This window comes from Piliocolobus tephrosceles, chromosome 19 (genome assembly GCF_002776525.5).
Source record: "Piliocolobus tephrosceles isolate RC106 chromosome 19, ASM277652v3, whole genome shotgun sequence".
In the NCBI taxonomy this organism is placed as follows: Eukaryota; Metazoa; Chordata; class Mammalia; order Primates; family Cercopithecidae; genus Piliocolobus; species Piliocolobus tephrosceles.
Window position 1 is genome coordinate 39,468,667 of NC_045452.1, and position 27,506 is coordinate 39,496,172.

A 27,506-nucleotide genomic window follows, 5' to 3' on the forward strand; every position below is an offset into this window, starting at 1 on the left:
GATAGATAGATAGATAGATAGATAGATAGATAGATAGATAGATAGATAAGGTAGATGGATAGATAGTCGACAGATAGAGATAGATAGATGATAGATAGATAGATGGTAGATTAGGTAGACAGATAGATGACAGATAAGATAGATAGATAGATGTTTTTAAATGTTCTAATGCCTAAGGACAAGCCTGAGAGCTTTTTATAATAAGAAACATATCACATTAAAAACATGGTGAGATATATATATATACACACACACTATGTGGCCATAAAAGAGAATGAAACTATGTCATTTGCAGTAACAAATGACAAACTTTTGGAGGGAACCAAAAGTCGTTATGTTAAGTGAAATAAGCCAGGCACAGAAAGACAAACATCACCTGTTCTCACTCATATGTGGGAGCTAAGAAAGTTGATCTCATGGAGGTAGAGAGTGGAATGATAGACACCAGAGGCTGGGAAGGGTTGTATGGGTGGGAAGGGGATGAAGAGAGGTTGGTTAGTAAAACTGTAGAAACATACAGTTACATAGAAGGAATAAGTTCTGATGTTCAAGAGGAGAGTAAGAAGACTATAATTAGAAATAGTGTACTGTATATTTCAAAGTAGTTAGAAGAGAGGCCTTGAAATGTTTCCAACACGTAGAAATGATATATGCTCAAGGTGACAGATACCCTGACTTGATCATTACACAGTCTGTGCACGCAACGCAATATCACAGGTACCCCATAAACATGTAAAATATTATGTAACAACAAGAAGAGCATTTCACAGAAGATACAGGTTGAACCATGTCCCTCTCATATGTTCACTTAACTCGTGTAACATGATATAACTGTTGCAGGTAAGCCCTTAGCCAAATGTCAGCTTTCTTGTTTTGCATTGCCCATGGAGATGCCTACCTTTCTGCAGAGTTGCTATTTAGTTGAACTGGGAAAGTCTAAGAAAGCCCACTTAAAGCAACCTGGTTTCTGTGGAAATGTTTTGGGGTGGCATTGTTAGGGAGAGTAATGGTAATGGTAATGGTAAAGGCGTAAGAATTTTAGGATACAGGAAGACTGTTAGAGACCAATTGACTTCCATCTTTGATACCCAAAATTTGGTTTACATGTGCTCTTTTTCCCTAAAATTTCCAAATCTTCATTAATTTCTAAAATCTCTGAGATAACAAGGTTATGAATTTCCATTATAACATGCAAGTATGATCATGTTTGGGCTTACACCATTTCTGGTGTATAGAAAACCCTTTCAGTGCTAAAATTCTTGTATTGCACTAAATGCATTTCTCATAGGACTAAAACAATGTTAGATATAATGTAGCACATGGTAAATTGGGGGCAGTATATTCTCCATATTGCTCATGATTTCTGTTTGCTAATGTCTTTTTAAGTTTCATAAAGCAGCGTCTACAAATAGTTTCTAAAAGTTGAATAGTGCAAAAGGTTATGTAGTGAAGTAAGTCTCGCTCCATCCCTAACCTGTTTTCCTCCTCAAGGGTGACCACTCCCAGTGTGTGCTTCCAGAGACAGACTGGGAAGGAAATTATTTTCTACACCATTTCTAAGTCCAAACTATCAAACTATCCACAGCAATATCAGCAAACATTTTCACATAAGCAAGATATCAAAAGTTTCACCTTTCATGCATCTTTTCTCTGGAAACTCCAAAAGGGTGTGCTCCATTCACAAAAGAGTATAAACCAAAAAGAAGGAAGACATGGACTCCAGGAAACAGGATCTGGGATGGCAGCTGAGGAGCAATCCAGCCAGACCCAACCGTGGGAGGAAGAGCAAGTGCCATGAGTACAGGCTCCAATCAGAAAATGATCCATGACCTTCAGCCATGTGGAAACTGGAATTGACAGGTGCTTGAATGAGGAGAGAAGCATTATTGATGGCTATGTACACAAACTAAGCAAATAAAAAATAAAGAGGAACTTACACAGAAAAAAATATATATGTACTCGAAGCAGACTACTTGTCCTAGCAGTCAGCAACATTTACATGGTTATAAATAATAAATAGTAAATTCAGATTTAGCCAAAACTTGTGATATAATGAGAAGATGTGAGAAGATGGGGGAGGCGCAGTGGTGGTGAGGGGGAAAAGGTAGCTGAATCCTCATCTGCAGTAGCAGAAAGTCAATAGAAAATGTCTGAAACAATAGAACAAGACACAGCAGGATAAATGTTTTACAAATATCGACATAAATGCCAGGGGAAACCGCAGAAAGGAATCAGACCTGGGAGAGAAAGGCTAGGGCAGAGATCTGCCGCTGTCAGTACTCATAAGCCTGATAGCACCAGTGACATTTTACACTATGTAAATGTAGGATTTTGATAAAAAGAATTATTTTTTACGATTCTGCCTAAGGGAAAACTCATGTAAAGTTAAAAGTAGAAATGATACTGATCGTGTTCTGGAGTGTTTCAGCATTCCAATTTCAGAGCCCCAGTTTCTAAGGATTCTTAGAAACATCTCTTAATGATACACTTAGAAGGGCTGGAGAGTAAGTAATTTTATTAATCAGGATAGGATATGTTATGATGAAACCACAAAATAAACCCTGAAATGTCAGCGTCTTCACACAGGAAAGGCTACTTTCTGATTCCTAAGGCTGACAGAGGTTGTGGGCTACACCGTCAACTGGAACACACAGCCTCCACGGTCAGCTCAGTGGGGAGAAGGTTGGACAGGGCACTGTGGCTCTCAATTGCCTTCTATCTTAAGTCAACGGCCGGTAGGAGTTGGTCCCAAACTAATTGCAAGGGCAGCTGGGGAATCTACAGGAGTTCATGAGTTATGAACGGAGCTTAACACACTCTGCGTGGAGAACAATTTGCCAAAGCATTATCTGTAAATGGACAAAGAAAGAAAAGAGTGTATAGTGCTAAGTAAAGCCAGGAAGGGACATGAGGGTGAATGAGGACATGAGGGCACCCTCCCAGGAAATGGGGGTTTAACCCCTCTACCCACCTCTCAGAGTCATCCTGAGGCACTAAAAGAGAAAACGCTTTGTAAATCATTAACAGTACACAAACATAAGATGTTAGATTATCTACTCTAATTATCAGTGTATTGCCTTGTTGCTGGGAGAAAATTTCCTTACCATTTATCTTGTTTTCAAAGGTCTTAATGTAAGCGTGGTAAATTGAATGGCTGACTGAGCAGAAGTTCCCTAGAGTGACACAAACGGCTATAGGTCACCTGCCCCACATTGTGCCCTCTGTCTCTGGCTGGGGTGGAAAGGCATGCTGCCGTCCACAGTCAGAATGGGCCTACATCTCACCAATCTCGCTGCAACAAGCACAATGTGCTTTCTTTAGGCATAATTGCCCATCACACGGCAAATCTCTAGCACACACTCTTATCTTTCTAGTCCAGTTATATTATTATTTTGTCCCGTCTTTATAATTCTCATAAGATACAAATATTGCTTAGCCTCTGTTTATTTTCATCTTTGCCAAGCCATTTTTTTCTTTAATGGCAATAAGGATCCTTAATAAGCAAATAAGATACATTGATGTCAGACAGTAGAACAAAGAAATATTAACTTGAATACACAGCCCTGCTCACTGCAAGAGTCTCAGATTTTGTAGTGGAAACACACACTGTTTCATAATTGGTTAACTCTTATTATGGTGTTAACATCTCTGATACTGGCATTAAATAGTACTTCAGTGGTTCAGTGAGACCTAAGCCACTTCCAACCTGGGGCTCTACCATGTCAACAAGTGGCCTCAAAAATCACCACTAAGGGTGAAAAAAAAAGCATGGAAAATTCACACTTGCTCTTCCATATTTCAATCCAGAAGCCACACCTGACACTCTCCTCGCAACCTATTGGCTAGAACCAGTCACATGACCTCAGCTTAATTGCAGGCATTGCTGGGAAATACCATCTTCTGCTGTACAAGGAAAAGGAAACTTACGGGATTTTGTGACACTATTTCTATTTTAATTGGAAAATAAAAAGCTGCACTGGGAGTTCACAGAGTTCATAGGTTGATGTGAGAGCTGAGCAGGAAGGGCTGCTGGGGAGAAATCCCAACGTCAGTGACCATGAAACGGATACCTTAAATGTTATACCTGGTTGTATCTAGTGTTTACGGAAAATGTAATATGGATTTACACGCATCCTTTTCTTAATAAACAGAGTATTCTGAACACATCCCAGCGTTTCTCCGGTGGTTACCAAGGCAATTTGGTGCAGTGGAATCAAAAGAGCTTGGTCCCGTTCCTCATCTTGCCAGTTAACCGAGAAAAGTTAAAACGAGCCATTACTTCCAAAGTCTCAATTAACTTCTTCAACTGCAAAAGGATAAAAGTATACATACCCTGCCCAACAGAAAGGTTGTTGTGAAGTTGAATGAGAATGAGTACAAGTGTTTTATAATGGTAAAGTGCTATTTTTAATTGATTTTTTCCTACCAATTAGCTTTTTATATAACTCACCACCACATTACAGTTTTGCTTTGAAAACAAGAAAATAAATTAGGCAAACTAAATTTTACCTGTAGCATCATCCTATAATGGTTCCTCTTTCTATTCAATGCTTTAGGTGCAATCTACATAGTGATGAGATTACAACATCTGCATTTTCCTCCTGGTGTCATAAATAGGGCAAAGTTAATATCCTCATTGCCATGGACCATGTTCAATTTTTGCTCTAAGTTTAATTGGTTGTGCAGACAATTAATAAACATAGTCTATAGAAAAAAATGAAGGGTATGCTTTTCCTCAGGTAACTTTTGTTTATTGTTTTCTACATTCTATTGTGGAAAATGTTTATATTTTGTGGTAGGCAGAATAATTCCATCCGTCAAAGATATCTACATCCTAATTCCTGGACTTTGTGAATATGTTAGATTACATGGCAAAGAGGAATTAAGGTTGCTAATCACCTGACCTTGAGATGGCAAGATTATCCTGGACTAACCTGTGAGCCCAGTGTAACCACAGGAGGTTTTTAAAGCAGAGGATATTTCATGGCTGGTGAGAACCCAAAGAGAAGGCAGCATGAGAAGGACTCAACCTGCCCTTGAGGCTTTGAAGGTGAGGGAAAGGGTCACAAGTTTAGGAATATTCAGCCTCTAAAAGCTGGAAAAGGCAGGGAAACATTCTCCCCAGAGCTTCCTGAAAGGAATGTAGCCCTGCCCACTGCTATGGCTAGACTATGTCCCCCAAAAGGCATGTATTGGAAACTTAATCCCCAAAGCAACAGTGTTAAGACGTAGGCCTTAAGTGTTTAGATGATGAGGGCTCCACCCTCATGAATGGATTAATGTTGATTATAAAAGGGCTTGAGGCTTTGAGTTTGATCTCTTGCCCTCTCTTACCCTTTCTTGCTCTTTTAACTTCTGCTATGAGATGACTCAGCAAGAAGACCCTAACAAGATGCCAGCCCCTTGATCTCAGACTTTACAATCTCTAAAACTATTAATAACAAATTTCTGTTCATTATACAGTACCCAGCCTCAGGTAATGTTATAGCAGCACAGAACAGGCTAAGACACCTACTGACACCATTATTTTAGCCCCATGAGACTCATGTTGGACTTCTGATCTACAGAACTGTAAGATAAATTTAACCTTGTTTTAAGTCCCTAAGTTTGTGTTTATTTCTTACAACACCCACAGAAAACTAATACATACATAAAAGTAGAGAAAATAGTATGATAAGCCTACATGTAACTATTAGCCAACTTCAATATTATGAACTTATCTTGCTTCATTGACACACCCACCCACTTCCTTCCAATTATGTCAAATTATTTGGAAGCAAATACCACATATTTTACTGTTCATAAATATTCCAGTATGCATCTGTAAAAGACAAGAACGCTTTTAAACACAGCCATAACTATCACATCTAAAATTTAACAATAATTCTGTGATATTATCAAATATCTAGAATGTGTTTAATTTCCCCACTTACATATGTTTTATCAGAGTATTTGTGTTGTAATCAGAAGATAACAAACAGCCATAAATTGCAATTGCTCACAATGTTGCTTTCTTTCTATCTTAATCCATAAGATCTTCCCCATCCCACCACTGCATTCCCTTTTCCTTACAATGTATTTGTGGAAGAAACTGAGTTGTTTGTCCCATAGTTTCCCACCGCCCAAGACTTTGCTGTTTGCCTGTGTTGCTAGTCAAGAGATTCTTCTGTCCCCTATATTTCCTGTAGATTGGTAGCTAGATTTAGAAGTCTGACCTGATTTAGGTTTGATTTTTCTTTTTTTGTTGTTGTTTTTGCAAGAATGTTTCATAAGTGATGACATCGTTTGGCTGTGTCCCCACCCAAATCTCATCTTGAATTCCCATGTGCTGTGGGAAGGATCTGGTGGGAGGTCATTGAATCATGGGGGCAGGTCTTTCCTGTGCTGTTCTCGTGATAGTGAATAAGTCTCATGAGATTTGATGGTTCTATAAGGGGGAGTTTCCCTGCACAAGCCTCCTCTTTGCCTGCTGCCATCCATGTAAGACATGACTTGCTCCTCCTTGCCTTCCACCATGATTGTGAGGCTTCCCCAGTCACGTGGAACTGTAAGCCCAATTAAACCTCTTTCTTTTATAAATTGCCAGTTTCAGGTATGTCTTTATCAGCAGCATGAAAACAGACTAATACAGGTGGTATCGTGCAATTCTATCAGAAAGCCCTTAGTATCTGGTTGTCTTTCTTCAATAATATTTGCAACCATTTATAATTATTAATTTGTTCCCCCATTTGTATTAAGAGGTGCAAGTCGGTGGTATTCTATCACTCCTTTTTTATTTATTATCTTCAATACAGCTATTAAAAGACAGTTCCCTTCATATCAAAATATCTCATGTGCCCCATAAATATATATGCCTACTATGTACCCACAAAAATTAAAAATAAAAATTATATTTTAAAAAGGATAGCTCCCATCAAATATATAGATACCCTAAAGCAGGGTTCAACCTATGTTAGGGCTCAATGGTAAATACATTTGGCTCTGTAGGCCATGTGGTCTTATGGCAACTACTTAGCTCTACTGCCATAGGGTGAGAGAGGCCACAGATAAACCTACTGTATTCCAATAAAACTTTATTCACAAAAACAGAGCAGCAGGCCCAATGTGACTCTCAAGCTCTGGTTCTCCAACCCCTGATATGCAGTTTATTTTATATAGGAAAATCAGGGTACATGTTATATCCTTTCTCTTTGTTTATACTTCCAAAAACAGTGAATTGGTCCCCTGATATTTTCTAAATATGACTGATGTGTGTGTGTGTGTTTTGGTATCATTAGACGACTAATGGGATTCCAATACAATGATGTTTGTTTGTTGGTTGGTTTGTTTATTTGTTTCTGAGACAGGGTCTCACTCTGCTGTCCAGCATAGAGTGCAGCAGCCCAATCATGGCTTACTGCAACCTTGACTTCTCAGGCTCAAGTGAGCCTCCTGCCTCAGCCTTTCAAGTAGCTGGGACCACAGGTGCATGCCACCATCCTGGGCTAATTTTTTTTTATTTTTGTAGTATTGGGGTCTCAGGACATTGCCCAGGCTGGTCTTGAACCCCAAGACTCAAGTGAACCTCCTGCCTTGGCCTCCCAAAATGTTGGGATTACAGGCATGAGCCACCACACCTAGCCCAATTATTCTTATTACAACTAATTGTAATGAGACTACAGGCTTGTTATATAGACTACAGGCTCCTAAGTCTTTTTGACATGATCCTGTGTGTTTGCTAGCTTGCCTGCTTTCTGGTAGGATAACGTATTTCAAGCTTATCTTCTACAATTTCTACCTCAATTCTGAAATCAGCCATTTCTTCAAGGATCTCTAGATTGTGTGTTTTGTGTGTGTATGTGTGTGTTTAGCACAGTATGGACAGTGAGAGTCTTCACTGCTGAAGGATTATTCATTGTCTCTAGCCCTATAGCCTAGACAAAAATAAGGAAATGTTTTTAAGACAGAAAGAAATTACATCATGAATGTAGCTTGATATTGCCAAATCAAGTTCGGAGCAACAATGTGTTTATTTAACCTCATAGATCTTACATTCCCATCTCCTTTCAGCAATACTGAACATTCTGGTTCTCAACATAATTACTCACTTGCTTCATTTCACATTACAGATACAATAGTCTAGGAATGACCACATCAACTCTACCACCACAGACAAGATCCCTGAACAGAGTTTTAAATAATTTTTTGCCGTTCTTTTGATTGTTAGGGTTTATCCTACTTAGGGTAGGCAAGGTACCATGTTTTAAAGTCACTTGAAATACTGTGAAACCGTGTGTTACTATGCTGCAAAATCAATACACAGCGAAATTCATTTGTTTTACTTTGCTTTTTTCAATGCACTTTGAAAACTACTTTTTTATTTTAATGTATAATCATAAAAATATTCATATTGTTACAAAGTCATATTTACAAAACAAGATGTTCTCAGTGAGGTTTAGATCCTAACTCTTCTATCCAACTCATTCCTTTGTACCATCTATGGGTAGTCATTTTAGACTTACACAATCACCACTATTATCTCCCAAGCCGTGTGCTACAAATTTAGAACAAATTCATTTCTCAAGGTACAGACAAAACATTTCTAAAGCACTGGCCTTGTGTTGCATTTTAAATACAGTCGTGTTGCATAACAATAGGACATATTCTAAGAAATGTGTTCTTAGGCAGTTTTGTTGTGAGAATATCATAGAGTGTACTTACACTTAGCCTACCCCAAACTTATAAAAATATTTTTCTTTCTTCAATAATAAATTCACCCCTGCTTGCTGTAACATTTTCACTATATAAGCTTTTTAATTTTTTAAGTTTTTGAATCATTTGTAATAACACTTAGCTTAAAATATATACAGAAATGCAAAAATATATTCTTTTTATCTTTATTCTATAAGCCTGTTATATTTTTTAATTTCTTATTTTTTTCCAGATGGAGTCTCACTCTGTCACCCAGGCTGGAGTGCAATGGCACAATCTCGGCTCACTGAAACCTCCGACTCCCAGGTTCAAGCGATTTTTCCGCTTCAGTCTCCCGAGTAGCTGGGACTACAGGCGCTCGCCACCACACCCGGCTAATTTTTTGTATTTTTAGTAGAGATAGGGTTTCACCGTGTTACCCAGGATGGTCTCGATCTCCTGGTCTCGTGACCCACCTGCCTCAGCCTCCCATATTTTTTAAGTTTTAATTTTGCTTTTTCACTTTTTAAATTTTTTTGTTAAAAACTAAGACAGAACCATACACATTAGCCTAGGCCTACACAAGGTCAGAATCATCCATATCACTGTCTTCCACCTGCACATCTTGTCCCACTGGAAGGTCTTCAGAATCAATAACACACAAGGAGCTGTCATCTCCGATGATAACAATGCCTTCTTCTGGACACCTCCTGAAGGACCTGCCTGAGGCTGTTTTATCATTACCTTTCTTAATATTAGTAAAAGTGTACACTCTAAGAGATCAAAAGCATAGTGTAGTACATATACAAATGAGTAATATAGTTGTTTATTATCAAGTATTACATATTTTACATAATTATGTTTGTTAGACTTTTAGACAACCAGCAGCCCAGTAGGTCATACCAGCATCACCACAAACTCAATGAGCTACAATGTTACAATGGCTATGGCATCACTAGGCCATGGGAGTTTTTCAACTACATTATAATCTTACGGAACCACCATCATATAGGCAGTTCATCATGATCAAAACATTGTTACATGGTGCATGACTGTATGCTCAAATAAAGTGTAGCATCTGACCAGTACAAAATACATAATAGATTAATACATAGAAGATAAACGACAAGACAGATTAGACAGATAGATGACACATAGATGATGATGATGGAGATAGATAGATAGATAAATAGATAGACAGAGAGACAATATAGAGAAAGAAAAATCAGCCCAATGTAAACCTACTACAATCGGCAGCACCTCCTTCTCTCTTCCTCTCTCTCTCTCTCTCTCTCTCTCTCTCTCTCTCTCACTCTTTCTCTCTCCCCTGTTTACCCCCAGGTTCTGTTTTAATTTTAATTGCCATTTAGCCAAGATTTCATTCTTGCCTGGTCCCCCCAAAAATTATAAAGTCATTTTAGGCCCTCTCAGTCCCCTAGTTTACTATAATCATTTACAATAGGTGAGCCATTTTTGTAGGTGAAAAATAAACAATTTCCTGTGCTTCTAGCTAATATTTACATACAGACTCACACAATTATTTCACACATATCATCTCAGATACTTTCCCCAGAAATGTTGAGTAGGGCCACTGTGATTGCAACTTCTACTCATGGCCCTGAAGCAGTCCTCTCCCCCTGAGTAGGGATGGGACCCAGAGATTTACTTCTAATGAATAGAATGCAACAAGAGAAACAAGATGTCATTGCATCTTACATGGTCAGGCTAAAGAAGATTCTGACTTGGGCCTTGCATGGACTCACCACCTGCCATGTTGTGAGCTGAGTGTGGGGAGCTACCTGACAGGGAATCGAGGGTGGTCTCTGTCGACAGCCAGTAAGGAACTGAGACCCTTAGTCTCACATCCCCAAAGGAACAAACTTGTAATGATCAGGCTGGTGTGTCCTTATGGCCAGGCTACAATCCCCATGATTTGATATGACCCTAGCCTACGTGTTGCTGTGAAGCTATTTTGTAGATGTGGTTGACATCTACAATCAGTTGACTTTATACAAGAGAGGTTATCCTGGATAATGTGGGTGTTCCTAAGCCAATCAACCAGAAGTTCTTAAAAAACAAAATTGCAGCCCCTTTGAGAAATAAGAAATTCTACCTGCAGACTGCAGCATCGAAAGGATTCCTGCCTGCCCCTCCTGATGGCCTGCCCTGTGGGTTTCAGACCTGTCAGGCCAATAACTATAATTGCACAAGCCAATTCCTTGCAATAAAGACATCGAGGTAGAGCTACAAATACAGATATGGATAGAAATACATCTCCTGCTGGTGCTGTCTCTCTCTGATAGAGTCTCAACTAATACAGAACTAAGTCCTGCCAACAACACTAAGTGTGCTGGGAAGAGGACCCATCCCCAGTCAAACCTTCAGATGAGACACCAGCCAACACGTTTGTCTGCAGCCTTGTGAACAACCCTGTGCCAGAGACACTCAACTAACCATGCCTAGAATCTCAAAGACATTCTGCAATGATAAATGTTGGTTTAAGTTGCTGGAGTGGTAATTCATTACATAGCATCAGCTAACTCATGCAGCCATCACTGAAGCTCGTGCAGGACGTCCCCTTCCCAAGGACATCCAGCTGAAGAGCCAGAAGAAAGGGATGCTTTTCTTTTATATGCACAGGTGGCCTTATGGGACAACAGTGGCCCTGGGTGGAAGGTAAGGAAAGGATAGTTATCTTTATTTTGCTGATAAAAAAAAAATCTGCAGAGGCCTAGTCTCAGAGAGATTAAGTCTCTTGGTTAAAGTTCAAGGTCCAGGGCTAAGACTAAAACCAATAGTCAGTTTGCAGCCTGGATTTCTGCCACCTGATTTTTTTGCCCTGCGTCCTTAGTATTCTCTATAGCACGCCATTGTCCCCACTCTTCCTGGTTTGCAGATGGTCACGTTCTTGGCCTTCTTGTCCTGTCCTCATATGGAAGGGAGAGAGGTCATTTCTCTTGTGTTTCTTCTTATAAGGGCACTTATTGCATTTATGAGGCCTCCACCCCCATAACTGAATTACCTCCCAAAGGCCCCATCTCCTAATACCATTACACTGGGGATTAGGGCTTCAACATGTGAATCTGCGAGGGGCATATTCAGACCATAACAGGCCTCATCTCTGCGTCCTACCACTTTGGACTCAGTGCTCCTGCTGTGTTGAACCTCATGCCCTTCCCCAGACCTCTGCTTCAGCTCCTCAGCCCCTTGCTTCTTTTCACACGCTGGCCTGTCTCCACAGAGCCCCCTTCTCCTCCCATGTGACTAGGTCTTACTTACGTTTCATGTTAGACTTCACTTTCTTTGGAAAGCTTTCCTGGCCTCTCAAGAATACTGCTGGAGGCCAGGTGTGGTGACTCATACCTTTAATCCCAGCACTTCAGGAGGCCGAGGCGGGCGGATCACCTGAGGTCAGTTCGAGACCAGCCTGGCCAACATGGCAAAACCCCGTCTCCACTAAAAATACAAAAATTAGCCGGGCACAGTGGCACATGCCTGTAGTCCCAGCTATTCAGGAGGCTGAGGCAGGAGAATCACTTGAACCTAGGAGGTGGAAGTTGAAGTGAGCCAAGATCGCACCACTGCACTCCAGCCTGGGGGATAGGGCAAGATTCTGTCTCAAAAAACAACAACAACAATAACAAAAACATTGGTGGTGCCCTCTCTGTGTACACCCACTTGCACCCGGCAATATCACGTGGCATTGTAAAGTCCCGTTTACAAACAGAAAACAAGTTTCTTTCTTAAACAGAAAATAAGTTCATGACACCAGGAACTGTGGTGCATGATAAGCATCCAACTAAAATGTGCTGATGAATGCTCAGCAAGGGCCACTCAGTACGCGACTGGAAGTCTGAGCACAGAATTACAGCATGCCTCCTTTAAGATGTACACCTTTGGGTCTGTTTTTGAATTCTAGGCTTTAATGCAGTAAAGTTGAAGTTAAAACTCCAGGGTCAATTTCTAGCTGTATGACTTGGGCAAAAAAAGTAAACTTTCTGAGCCTCTGGATGGAATGGTTTTCTCTACTCTTATATACAGTCTTAACTATAGTCTTCTCTGAATACGGCAGGATCAGCAAATAACACAGAAAGGATTTTTTTGTTGTTGTTTGTTTTTTTGAGACACAGTCTCTCTCTGTTGCCCAGGCTAGAGGGCAGTGGTGCAATCTCAGCTCACTGTAACCTCCGCCTCCCAGGTTCAAGTGATTCTCCTGCCTCAGCCTCCTGAGTAGCTGGGATCACAGGCATGCACCACCATATCCAGCTACTTTTTGTATTTTTAGTAGAGATGAGGTTTCACCATGTTGGCCAGGCTGGTCTCGAACTCCTGACCTCAGGTGATCCACCCGCCTCAGCCTCCCAAGTGCTGGGATTACGGCGTGAGCCACCGCACCTGGCCAAGGTTTTGTTTTTCAATGTAACATCTTACGCACTATTATTTATTGTGGCATTCAATATCCAGAAACAGCTAAAATTACAGACATGAGTAGGAAGGCTTTGTTTCTGATGCCATTTCTTGTGGACAAGGCATCTATGAGTGCCTTTCAGCCTCTGTACAACAGAAAGGTTGGGCCAGAGGATCTCCAGGGTCCCTCCCCTGTCTGACACTCTTCTTTCTTTCCTGAGATGAGCAAGCATTACCCAAAGCACTGCTGCTAAAAGCACTAATAGAAATATTCTCTTAAGTGAGGCACTGCCAGGTTCTCATCACTGAAGGGAATCTAATTGTTGCGCTCCAGTCTCCATCTGCACTGACAAAGAACAGAGCCTGAAAAAAGCCTGCAGGGCCACAGCACTGTTCAAACAACCATAGAATAAACATATTCAAACAACCAGAGAATAAACAGACACATCTGTGATCCGAGAGCTGGGAGAGGCCTGCCAGGGACAATGTTCCTGGCCACGGATGCCTGACGAAAAGAATGTTTCGTCATGGTTCAGAGGCGTAAGTCTGAACATGTAAACCGCGATTACCTAGAAACCTAAAGACACTCATAAGTGCATTGTTCTCGTGGTTTTCTGCCAAAGCGATTGCTTCCTGTATCTATCTGATGGTTCTCACAGGATAGCACAATCAAATAAGGACCTCATGACAAGGAGAGGGGCATTTCTTTGTTCAATCATTATGCTTGTGTGGCTAGAGAAAGTCATTAGGCCATGTAGAGGGAATGGTTGATGTCATGGTTTATTTCTCCTTTGGCTTTCTTAATAATCTAATGCAGGACACTTGTGTCTGTTGTAAAGTGGGGATAATTCTAGTAGCTATTCAAATAGCATGAAATGAAATATGTTCCCACATTCATTCTTCCAAGACACTGTGTGACAGGAGGCAGGTACCGCTGCTCTCTTTCCTCACACCCTTTCCTGGCTGGAACCCACTCAACAGCCCCTCCACCAGGCAGTCCTCGCCAGTGCAGTCACAGACCTACCCTCCAGCTCCTAAAGTCAAACACTCTCAGACTCAAGTCCTTCAAACCACAAGCTCATCCACTTGTTCAGAAAACCGGATTGCTGGGTGGGAGGCACCACTGTAAACGCTGTGTAGATGCCATGGAGTGTAGGCAGGAAGGCAGTGTTTGCATTCATGGAGCTTACAGTCCACGGGGAGAGACAAGAGATGCGTAAGTGTCCAGTAAAACATGGGCAGGGATGAGTGACATGAAGAAAATAGAGCACACTGAAGGAACAAACAAGGCAGGGGGGTACAAGAAGTACTCACAGAGGAGGGGGGCTGTTAGGAGCGGAATTGCATTCCCCCAAGATCCATATGTTGAAGTCCTGACCCCAGCACCTCAGAATATGACTGTATTTGGACACACGGCATTTAAAGAAGTAATCAAGGTAAAATGAGGTCGTCAGGTTGGGCCCTGACCCTATCAGACAGGTGTCCTTGTAAGGAGAGGAGATGAGGACACAGACAAAGAAGGATGGCCCCGTGAGGACACAGGGGGAAGATGCCATCTGCAAGCCCAGGAGAGGGGTCTCAGGAGGAAACAGCCCTGTGACAGCTTGATCTGGGACTCCAGCCTCCAGGACTGGGAGAGAACTGAGGTCTGCTGTTGAAGCCGCCTCGTCTGTGGTGCCCTGTTATGGCATGAGAGGCACCCATGGGAAGGTCCTGGGGAAACACATGACAGTGACGGGGCTGGAGGGGCTGGGCTGGCTGGAGGAAAGCACAAGGGCTGCTGTGTGCTGGCCCGGGGTGAAAGGCTGGGTATGGTGGGGAGTTGCAGGGGCATTCAGGAGCCAGAGGTAACCTTGCGAGTCACGGTAAGTACCTCACGGTCACATTGAAGGTAAATAAAAATTTCTAGGACGATGAGCAGCAGTGGTCCATGATCTGATTCATGCATTTCAGAGACCACTCTGTGCAGATCAGGCCACTCACGAATCAGAGAACGCACAGGGAGGCTCACTGGGAGACTCCTGCGGAAGTGCAGGTGAGGGATGACGGCTGCCTGGGTGGGGAGCTGGGGGCAGTGAAAATGGCCCGATTTAGGCTCTTCTCCCCCGGAGGAGGCTCGGGACCTGCTGCTGCAGGATGTGCAGGAGAGACAGGAGCCAAGGCGAACTCCTGAGCATGAGGCACTGGAGCAGAAATACGGAGATAGCAGAGAGGCCGGTCTGAAGGGGAAAAGTGAGAGTTCAGCTTTGCCCATTTTACATCAAAGTGATGCTACTGAACAGGAAGTGGGATATCTGGGTTTGGGGTTCAGTGAAAGGTCAGAGGTCGTGGCCCATATTTGGGAGCCATCAACATAGAGATGGAATTGAAACTCATGATGTTACAGGTTGAATTGTGACCCCTGTCAAAAAAATTCATCTGCTGATGTTCCAACCTCCAGTAGCCAGAGACGGGGTCTCTAAAGAGATAGTAATCGAGTTAAAATGAGGTCAAGAGGGTGGGCCCAGATCCAATGTGACTGGTGTCCTTATAAAATATAAAAGGAAACGGAGACAGAAACACACAAAGGAGAGGCCACGTACAGAGACAGAAGGAAGGTGCCACCCACAACCCAAGGGGAGAGGCCAGCCCTGCCGACACCTTGATCTTGGACATCTGGCCTCCAGGACTACGGGAAGAGAAACTCCTGTTGTGTTTCTTTTCAGCCAGATGGCTTGTGTTCTGTTTCCCCAGTCCTTAGACAAACGAACACATGCAGAGACAGGTGCTCTGACTGGGAGGCGGTGCTGATGGCAAGTGGGAGACCTGGGGTCTCAGCCGGGGGCCTCCACCATGGGAGGGCAGGATGAGGAGGTAAAGTGAGCCAAGAAGAGTGAAGGGAGCTGCTGGGAGGGGAGGAAAGGCTGCAGGCTGAGATGTCCTGGAGCCAGGAGGGTGCGGGAGGGAACAGAGCAGGCTCCAGTGCCAGGCGCTGCCAAGGCCTGGCCAGGCAAGCACCCAGGGTGACATGGTGCTGACCCAACCCAAGCGCTGTGGGGCCCCCAGAGCTATTTCAGGGCCATGGTGGGGGAAAGGAGAGGGGGACTGAGGTGGCAGTGGAGGGGAAGGCCACTCTTGGGAGGAGCTTTAGCCTTAAGGGAAAAAGAGAAAGAGACACTACTAGAAAAGAGGAAAGTCCAGCAAGTCATCTTTGAGTGGGCAATGAGAGCAGGCTTGTGTGCTGAAGAAAGTTCTAGAAGGGAGGAGAGACCATTAGGGGAAAGGAGATGATAGTGGGCATGGAGTCCTGGAAGAGGGAGCACCCAGTGAGAAAGGACCCAGGGTCCAGGGCCAGGGACAGCCCCCACCTTGCCACAGGTGGATGGCAAGTCCAGCTGGTAGGGAGGGAGTAGGAGAGACCCTCACCCTCTGAAGCTGTACCACCCCCCGCCCACCTTCAGGATCCACCACTCCCTCCCTGCCGCCTCCAACTCCAGATTCATTTCTGGGCGGGCCCTGGATGCAGCCTGCCAGAAGCGTCAGTGGGCAGATTTCCAGGCCTGCAGTACTACAGGAACGGTGACCCACGCATGATGAAGTCAGAAACATACATCGGTTTCAGACCTTTATTTCCATTTAAATGAAACTTTGAAAGATCGAGGAGCCAATCTGTACTGCAAAGACAAGTTATCATTAAAGACTCTAGAAGTACAATCGTATCAATTCACAAGACTTGATTTCTTCAAGTTAAATGATAGCTTTTAGTTAAAATATACCTGAGAGAAGAAAAACTCCAAAGGATGCCTGCCTCATAATCCGCCCTGGACTTGTCATTCCCAACAGGACACCTCAATGGACACTGCCCCACCCCATTAAGACTCTGCAGCATAGGGTCCCATTGCCTTGCTTCCGAAATCCAAGGAGAACAAGAAGTACCCATCTCTTACAAAAATAAGCATGTCAACATTGTTCAGTATATTTTTCTACACATATAAAATCAAAATAAATTTTTAAAAATATTTTTCCAGGTACAAAATACATATAGAAAACATCAATGTGAAAACAAAAGGATTGTCCGATTCAAACCATACCTTGCCAAATTTTCAGTAAGAATGAAATTATCACATCAATCGACAACCTAAAACTCACCCAGTTAAGTGCATTATTTTCATAATTTAATTTTTGTTAAAAATAAATGATTTTTAACCAATATTAAGTACATATACCCATTTCCAAAAGATGATGACATAAGAGTCTAGCAGATCCCCCGAACATACAAGGAAATGATAGTTTCAGATATAATTCAGTGACATGTAAATTTAATTTTGTATTTTTTAGGAAAAGCAAAATTTGACCACAAAGTCTCCTCCGGGTGCATTAAGTAATTTCCAGTCATGGTAGATTTTACTGATGTCTTATTTGACCAGGTAAAACAAGTCACCTATTTCCCATCCGATACCTTCTGGAGCAGAAATCAACCTAGTATCACTATGTCTTTGGCTTACTGCTTCGGGGACCAAAGGACTGGACCCCTGAGCCAACAGACCTCATGCTGGCTTCACTGGTGGGAGGGTCTGAGCCTGGCTGTGTCCGCGCCACACTGGCCAACTCAACTCTGCGTTTCTTTGACCAGTGAATGGAGGTAGAAGAGATGATGTGAAACAATATGACACAAAACGTTGCATTTAGCTATGGAGTTCATTTTTCTGCTTGTACTTAAAAGTGATTGTGTCTGATAAGTAGGAAGATCATTTTTTAAATTAACTAAAAACTATTTTTTTGTTTGTCAGTCTTCCGATTGGCAGGTGCCAGGATGCAATCCAACTTCCTCCTTTTGGCGTGGCTCTTTGCCCTGTGCGGAGGCTGGACAGGTTCCCTTCAGCTTCAAGACCAATCTGAGAGCAAGAGGTCAGTTCCTAGCACTCAGATTTCAACAGCAGGAAAACAGACAGAAACTCATGCCTCTACATTCCCAGGGGCCACACGCTGCAAATCCTTCTCTCTACATTCCCAACAGAGAATGTAAGCACCTTTCGTATCCCAGAGACATAGTTAAGAGTTTACTTCAAATACACCTCAGCCCATGATAAAGTTTCCTAGTATTCACATATAGATTCTGGGGCTATGTAGAATGAAACAGAAATAAAAACAAGTCCCAAAAATAATGAATAAAAGAGGCTTCAGGAATTGGTGTTCGAAGGAACCTTACAGCTCACTCCCAGGCCACCATTCTTTCTTGTGATGGGAGTTGCCTTGTGGGTGCCTGAATACCACCTTTGAGAGATCCCCTTAGAACCCAATAGATAATTATCAAGTATCTACTCTCCAGCAGGCACCATGCCAGGGACCCAAACAGAGAGAGGAATCAGGCTGGAAGAACTTTAAAATCTGCCAGGAGAGACACAGCTATGGAAATTGCTATAATGTCCGTTCAAATATAACAAATGCTGAAAATTAATTATTAAAAAAAATGTTACGAGAAAGCAAATACTTCCTGCTATGGTTTGAAAGTGTTCCCCAAAGTACTTGAGTAAGAAAACTTAATCCCCAATGCAACAGCGTTGAAAGGTGGAACCTTTTATGAGGTGGCTGGGTCAGGAGGGTTCTCCTGTCATGAATGAATTAATGTTATTATCAGAGGAATGTCAGTTATTGCGAGAGTGATTTTATCAAAGCAGGTTTTGTTCTTTTGTCCTCCCACCCACCATGACACAGCACGAAGGCCCTCACCAGAGGCCAGTGCCAAGCTCTTGGACTTCCTAGCATCTAGAACTATGAGCCAGATTAATTTCTATTATCTATAAATTGCCCAGTCTGTGGTATTCTGCTACAGCAAAACAAAGCAAACTAAGACACTTCCAAATGGAGAACATGGAGAAAATGTAAATATTGTCTCAACTGTTTTTAAAATGAGGGTGCATGGCAGCTGTTACATTAAATCAGACATGTTAATTATTTAATCTATCACAGAGTCATAGACTCTTGGCATGGAGGGCCCATGAGAGTCACCAAAGCCTGGCTTTTTTTTTCTTTTGGAACTAAAAGAATTATCAAGTGTAATAAAAGTGTATCAAGGATTCTAAATACTATTGCCTCCCCAGTTCTTGCTTGTAAAAAACACATAGATACTCAATGGGCTGGTTGATCTGTTTCACTTTCACTCTTTCTAAATGTTCTGCCTGAAAGTTGGTGTCACATCCTTCAGAGATGTCTGGAACTGTGGACCACACCCGCAGCTGGCTCCCACCTTACTGAACATGGGTGTGTGGCACATAGCTGTCACATAACAAATGTGTGACTGATTGTGCAAAGATGAAAATGAGTGAGGCCCTCAACTCCACCCTGCTACCCCAACAGCTGAGGAGGGCAGTGGGGGTGCCTGATGTTTTACAGCCCAGGTAATGAAACTGCCCATTGCTCTTTCACTGCCCTTCGTGGACAAGGGCAGGGCAGTTAACATCGTTCAGAACCAGCTTCCACTGAGCATGGTATCTCTAATTAGAGCCAAGGATCTGTCTGTCTCTCTCTCTCATAGACACACACACACACACACATACACAGTCTGAGTGTGGAACCCCGAGGCTTGTTTTGCAAGGGCATTAGATAGGGAGACAGGCAAAGTGGGCTGGACTGAAGAGTTTATTTTCCGAAGCCAGACATTTGTTTGGGCCGCCACCTGGAAACTGAGTGACCTCAAGAGAGGGCTGGCCAGGACAGGACAAGTCACGGGATCCAGCTAAACAGGAAGTTCTTGGGAAAGACACAGATAACTAAGCACCAAATCCCAGGAAATCAAACAGGCCCACGAAGGGGCAGACTGAGACTCATGTCAACACTTGGAAAAAAAGTGGCAGCAGACAGGAAAAGGGGCCAGATGGCACACTCCTCGGGCAGAGCTGGTCCCAAGCTTCCTGTGAAAGCAGATACATTGGAGGACTCGCCACTGTGCCAAGTGGAGAAAGGCAAGGCTGCTCGTGGGAGGCAGCATTTGGAGGCCGAGGGGCTGTGTCTCCACCACGTCTGAGCCCCCAGGGAAGTCACTGAGTCACTCTGACCCTCAGTTTCCTCCTCTTAAATCCAGGGGTGTAATTATAAGAATGGTGCCCTCCAGAGGCTGCTGTGGGGTTTCAGTGAAACAGCAGGTACGGATGGTCATGGCTTATGATGCTCACAGAGAAGGCACTGGAACGTTTCTTTATTCAGCTGTCAAGGGAGCAGGTGCCCCTGATAATCTTCTCAGCATTGTGTATGTACCCAGTGAAAGCTCTGTATGCCAAACCCACGGCCTCGAACCTCAGCTTGATCCTCATTCAGGATGTCCGGTCAAAGCACTGAGCACCCAACAAATGAATAAATAAAAGAATGAATGTCTGACATGGGATTTCTGATGCCAGCTTTTAATCCTGGATGTGCCACTCACTGAAGGACTTAGCAAAGTCACTCCATTTTTCTGAGCTTTGGTTTTCCTATCTGTAAAAGGAAGGTTTTATCTAAAAAATAAAAATAAATAAAATTTTAAAAAACTGTACATAATTTCTAAGGCATCTTCCAGCTCCAACTTCTTTTACCTCGTTCGGATTTTCACATATTCTGATTTAAGAGGGTCAAGAACACAGTGCTCTGATTGTGAAGCATCTCATGAACAGAAGGACTTCTCCAAGAGTTCCAGGAAAGATTCAAATGAAGAAAAAGAACAAGAGCTGAAACAAAGCCCGACAGACACAATTGGAAGAGGTCTTGATTTGCACAGAGATCCCCAGACAGCAGCAGGTACACTGATAGAGAGTGCTGTATACACCACCACAGAATCCACCAAAATTCACAGCCCAAACGTTGACTAGAATCATAAGCACCTGCACTCACTGAGCACCTACCGTGGGATGTTGAGCAATTTATACTCATCCTCTCATTTAACCCACATGATCATACCAGGAGGCGGGAACTATCATGGTCCCATTTTTCAGATAACAAAACTAAGGTAATTAGAAGGTAAGTAACTTGCCTCTCACGGGACTGTGCGAGGAAGGTAAACTTCAGGCAGCCGGACTTCAGAGTGCAGGCCCCGCGCCAGCGAACAGAGCCCCGGGGGTTAAGGGTATGCCCAAGGTCCCACTGGAGGGCTGAGGCTGAGCTCTAAATGCACCACAGCTGGGTGCCACGCACGCTCGTCCCTCCCGCATGCATACCTCACTCACATTGATTCAGAGCAGGAGGGGAAAAATGCCTAACGCTGAGCACGTGTGAGGATGATGTCACGGGGAGGAGGTGGCTACAACTTCCACTGAGACAACCATTTCACACCTGGGCACTCCACACCACGCTGTCTTAACAAGACCTCCTTCTTCATATCGTTACTCTGCAAACCACACACAGACCTGTCCCCCAAATCGGGGATATTTGGAATATATATCCTGAGTTTGCAGAGGCTAGCTTAGAGCCTGGATCTGCAATGGTGGTCTTGGAATCTCAGGTCACAAAGGCTGGCTTGGTACCAAGGTCTACTAGGATAAGCCTAGACCCTGGGTCTACTTGAGCAAGTTCTAACCTGGGTCCTCTGCAGCCTGGGGCCATGGAGACTTCTCTGGTACCTGGGGTCAGCCCAGTGCTGGGGATAACATAGAACCTTGGTCTCTGGATCTATTTCCCCCAAATCAGGAAATAACCAAGCAAACCCGTTGCTGCTAAGCAACCACTGCAGGCCATTAGACACAACATCGCGATGGCAGCCCACATATTCAGCTTGCACCCAGTGCTAGGCACAGCCGTGCCAAGAACTCAATGTGAATTATCTTAATTTCCACACTTCTGACAACCTTCCGAGGTGAACACTATTATCATCCCATTTTACAGAGGTGCGGAGACTGAGGTGCAGAGAGAACGACCACCTGGGGTCCACAGCTAGCAAGCTGCAGAGCCAGGGCTCAAACCCGGAGGCGGAGGCTTGAGTGGAGATGTAAATGGAATGGGGCCTCCCTAAGTGGGTCGCCCAGCACTAGAAGTGAGGTCTCCTCTTCCCCAATTAGTATCCTCCCATGGGCCCTCTTCCCCAGCTTCCTCACCAGGTAGGCAGTAACCTGGTGTCCCAGTTACCTCCTTACCTGGTGGGTCTCTATTTTCCATGGCTCCTGCCACCATGAAAGCTGCAGGTTCTGCAAAGCTGTATGTCAGTACAGTTTCTACAGGTGCAGAGGGCTAGCTGTAAAGCAAGCGGACAGAATCCACATTCTGCACTTCCAGCTATTCTAGCTGCACAACCTTGGGGTGTGCATATACACACACAATGCTTCCTTATTCTTACCATTCCCAGGGGCCCTTCTCATATTTGTTAGCTGAAATTTAAAGCTTAGGAAGGAATTTTAATAAATTGCTTTTGAAACCAAAGTAAACATCGGGATCATTTTTTGCACAAAAATAACCACACTCAAAGGGATCAAAAACTCGCATGAAAATTAATTAATTTCGCTTTTCAAGTCCATCTGGGCCCTCCGTACCAGTCTTTCGGGATAACCGGTGCAGCACCCGGTGCCCAGCGGGAGCTGGAAATCACCAGTCAGACCTCTCATGGACGGCATGGCCAAAGTTAACTTAGCAAATTGAGGGCACTGCGAAGCTCATTAAATAGGCAATGACGGTTGAAGCAATGAGAAATGCTGCTCTTGACCACGCTCACCCTCCCGCAGCCTGCAGGAGGTAGCCTCGGGGCTCACTGACCCGATGCCAGGAAGCTCTACCCTTAGGACAGGGTGCTTGAGGGCAAGTCCCTGGCTTCCTTGGGCCTCTGAGTTTCCTCATCAGATTTGCTGTTTTAAAAAATTACTCTAAATGTCAAGTGGAGGACAGACTGGAAAGTGGCAGGGCCAGGCCCGTGGGACCAGTTAGGAGGAGGCGGCTCAAGTCGGGCTGAATCCAGACAGGGGCCTGGCCGAGGTTAGCATGCGGATGCGAGATATGGGGCTCAAGGACAGAAGGCCTGGCAAGTTACTGTTGACTTGGATTTTTCTTTCCCCTCTTTTCACACAGTGTATTATGTGGTTACAATGGTGTGTCTGAAGAGGAGCAGGAATTAAATACATTTAGGGTCTTGGTTTTTTTTTAAGGCATGGAGGCTGCTACCAGGCTGAAGAGTCAGGAGGTCTGGTCTTCCCACTGCCGCTAAATGCTGAGCTGTAGCACAAATTCTTGAAACGGGTGGGTGTGGTGGCACACACCTATAATCCCAGCACTCTGGGAGGCTGAGGCAGGTAGATCACTCGAGGTCAGGAGTTCAAGACCAGCCTGGCCAACATGGTGAAACTCCGTCTCTACTAACAATACAAAAATTAGCTGGGTTGGTGGCACATGCCTATAATCCTAGCTACTCGGGAGGCTGAGGCACAAGAACCCGGGAGGCAGAGATTGCAGTGAGCCAAGATTGCACCGCTGCACTCCAGCCTGGGTGACAGAGTGAGACTCTGTCTCAAAAACAAACAAAACAAAACAAAACAAAAAGAGTTTGCATGAGAGTGTAGATGAGACAGGACTGGCCAGGTATCAGGCTGGAGGACAGGCACACAGACTGGGCCGTGTGATTCTGTCCACCCTGCACTGTGTGAGGTATTCCATTTTGGAAGAAAAGGGGTGAAGAGCATGGCTGTGGAGCACTTCTTGGTTTTCAGGTCACAGAGTCACACCCATTTCCTACTTACTGGCTCACGTGAAACCACGTTGTTGGCTGGCTTTGAAAAATATTTGATTTCTTTTCCGTCCTCGTTCACCCATTCCCTTCTAAAAACCACCTACCATACCGATACATTCAGTTCCACTCAACAAATGTTTATTGAGCATCTACTATGTGCTGGGACCATGCTAAGAATCCAAGGTGCGTCAGTGAAGAAAACACAGAAAGACCCACGGCCCACACAAAGGTTACATTCAAGTCGGTTGAAACGTAAACCATAAAATACAGATATGTTATAATGAATAGATTATTACATGCTTTGTTAGAAATTGGTAAGTGCAAGGAAGACAATATAAGGTATGGGGCACAGGAGTGAGGTGAGCTGCATTTTCCTACAGGGAGGTCAGGGTAGGCCTCACTGAGAAGGTGACACTGACCAGATGTCAACCAGGCAAAGGAGCAAGGCGGAAAGGGCACTTCCAGCAGAAAGGACAGCCAGCGCCAAGGCCGACAGGCATGGGCAGATAAGGGGAAGGGGGCCGCTGTGGCTGGAACAGACTGCTGTTCACGGAACAACAGGCCAGAGTGAGCGAGCAAAGGGACGCAATTAGGGAATCACAGGCAGACAATGGTATGAAGCATGTGGCTTTTATCCTTAATATCCCTGGCGATGGGAAACCACAGTTTTGAGCAGAGAAGTGAGATTTTCAAAGGATCACTCTGGATGCTGCTGGGAAGAGACTAAAGGATGCAACGATGGAAGGCTGGGGAGGGTCTGGAGGTGGCTGCACGAATGCAGGTGAGAGGCGACGCAGGCTTGGACAAGGGTGGTCACAGTGGAGGGGCGGGAGGCAGCTGGCTCCTGGAGAGAATTTGAAGGTAGTTCCCACAGTCTTTCCTGATGCACCCGATGGGAGAGGAGTCAGAACGGCTCCAGGGCGTCCTACTTGAGCTGCAGGAAGATGGAGTGGCCGTTACCTGAGACGGGAATGGCTGCAGATGGGGTGGTGTGGGGCACTTAATCAGAAGGTCAGTGTTGGATTTGTTCACGATGGGAACTCAGTTAGGCAGTGGATTGAAGAGCAAGAAAGAGTTCTACACTGGAGATAAATGGAAACATCATCAACATATTTAAAGCCATGAGACAGGGTAGGCCCCTCGGAGGACTGCATATAACCAGGGAAGAAAGAGGGCACCAGGCAGAGCCCAGGAACCTCCAGCACGGCACGGTCAGAGCAAACAGAAGGAGCAGAGGAGATGGAAAAGGCGGGCAGCAAGGAGGAGGGAGACCAAGAGCACCCGGCGTCCTGGACGCTGGTGATGAGGACTCGCCATGTCAAGCAGGATGAGGACGAGAAATGCCCACAGGACCCAGCCACAGGAGGGCCAAAGTTAACTTAGCAAATTGAGGGCACAGCGAAGCTCAGTGGGTGCCCTGAGAAGGGCCATCTGGGTGGAGTCGGGGTGCAAAAGTCTGATGAGACGGCATTTGGGGAAGAAGAGAAGGATTAGGATGAGGCAACAGACAAGTAAAACTCTCATGCGGGGTTCCACCAGAAATGCAACAGGATGGAGCAGTGGGAGGGGAAGAGGGTCAGGGAAGGGGTTGGGAAGGTGGTGGTCGTTTCTGGTTGGGTGGGAAATGGCAGTGTGTCTGTGCGCTTATGGGATGATCCAGCAGAGGGGACAGCAGGTGGCAGGACGAGAGTGAGCTGCATCAGGAGTTGTGGAAGAAGAGCTGGAGTCAGTCCAATAGCAGGGGTTCTGGCACCACGGGGGCCAAGTGGCTCCTGCCACAGTCACAGGAGAAGGCAGAGTACAGGGGTCTTGGGGCTGGGGGATAGGTGTGTGTGGTTGGGGGAGTCTGAGGAGGCGCCCCAGAGAGGCAGTGGGAGCAGCCAATGCAATGAGCTCCTGCAGTTTGTCAGCAGGTGGCTGGGGAGGCCACAGGGCACCTTAGGGTCACCCCGTTTCCACCACTTTTCACTTATGTAACCTCGAATGAGTTGTTCGCCCTCTCTCTCTCTGCCTCAGTTTCCTAATCTGTAAACCTGAGCAACTGGGGGTCCCTGTCCCCGGAAAACTCATTGACAGCATGTAGATGAGGCAATAACCTATGCAGCCCCTAGCTCAGCATCTGCCCATCGGAATCCTTCCTCTCTGGGTGCCTGCAGTGAGGCCCCAGCCCGGCCAACCTGGGCCTCTCCAGTCCCATTCTGGAGCTAGCACTGGGTGTTCCTGGAGAGGCAACGCTTGGCCTCCTCATTCATGCTTTCACGTTGTTTCTCACTCTCACATCCACACAGACAGCACCATGAAAGCCATGCTGAGCTGGAACCCGCCTTCTGCAACAAACTAGCTGGGAAGGTCCTGGCAAGTTGTTAGGTCTCTCTGGGCCTCGTCTGCATCTCACATAAAAGAGGAGGCAGGATTGAATGAGTTCTAAGGTTCCTTCAAGTTCTAGATTCATGTAATAATGTCTTCCTCAAGAAAAAGAATTATTCATTGTGTAAAGAAACACACACCTGTAATCCCAACTACACATTGGTTGAGGCAGGAGGCTTGTTTGAGGCTCGTTGAGTTCAAGGCTGCAGCGAGATCAGGCCACTACACTCCAGCCTGGGTGACAGGGTGAGACCCTGTCAGGAAAAAAAGAAGAGGGGACAGGAGGGGAGGGGAAACAATAGGGAAAACAATGGGTCTCAGAGAACATCCTCTAAGAACATACAGAAGCAGTAGAGAGAGCCCACACCTGTCCTCATTTGTCCCTGGAGCTGTGGGCTGATGCTGTGAAGACCAGACCCAAAGCCAGTCACACAGAGGCAGCAGCTGGACAGGCCTTGCCGACTGAGACCAGTGGCCACACAGATACACATCTGACAAGGTAGACCATGAAACACAGACCCAGGCCTACTGCCAAACAGCCGACTTCTCCCTCAAAGCACAGTCGTCTTCAGAATGAGAGGCAGCCCATCCTATGGAACCGAGGGGTGTGGCTCTTAAATTTGGGCTTCAACAGACAAGCTCAGTCCCTGATTTTTTCCACCTGAGAAGGAGGCTTTTCTGAACAAGACCCAGTGCGTTCAGAGCAGCCAGGATGAGGAAACACATCTACAAAGCAGCAGCATAATCCAGACACAAGAAATGGTATGCAAAATAGGATATCAGACGTACTTTTGCAATTGAACATGGTCAAAACCATTTTGCAGCAAGTAACTTTTCCTGAGTTCAAGTAAGAGTTGAGTCCGACATTTATATGTGACACAGCCATGTGAGGCCTCTTCTCTGAGTACAAAGTAAAGTCCGGTAAAGTGAAAAAAAAAAAAAATCATTTCTATAATTAGGAGCAAGATTACTTTGCATGTCACATGACCGTGGCTGAATGGGCAAAACCTTTTACAAAGAAGTGCCTTGGTTTCACACAACCCTGCAAAACAGGCTCGCACAAACCTCTGGGTGGGAGGCAGCAGAATAAACTGAAGGCTAAACACCAAACCACGAAGTTCAGTTGTTTCTCCGCCAAATGAGAAATTCAGTGAAGATGAGCTTGGCTCAGGCTTGGGAAGTGGACGCAGGACCACCCCTGCCTCACCAGGGTCCACTTTGGGGTTCTGTGTCCGAAAGGTCCTTGAGAGCATCTTGACTTGACTCCAGCTGAATTCCCAGAAAGCTCCCAGAATCCTGCATGAAACACATCTGAGTTCAACTGTCCTTTGGTGTGAACTGAGAGCCCTAAAGCGCTCCTGGGGCAGTGGCTGGTCCCCATTGATCGAAAACAAGGGACAGTTGGGGT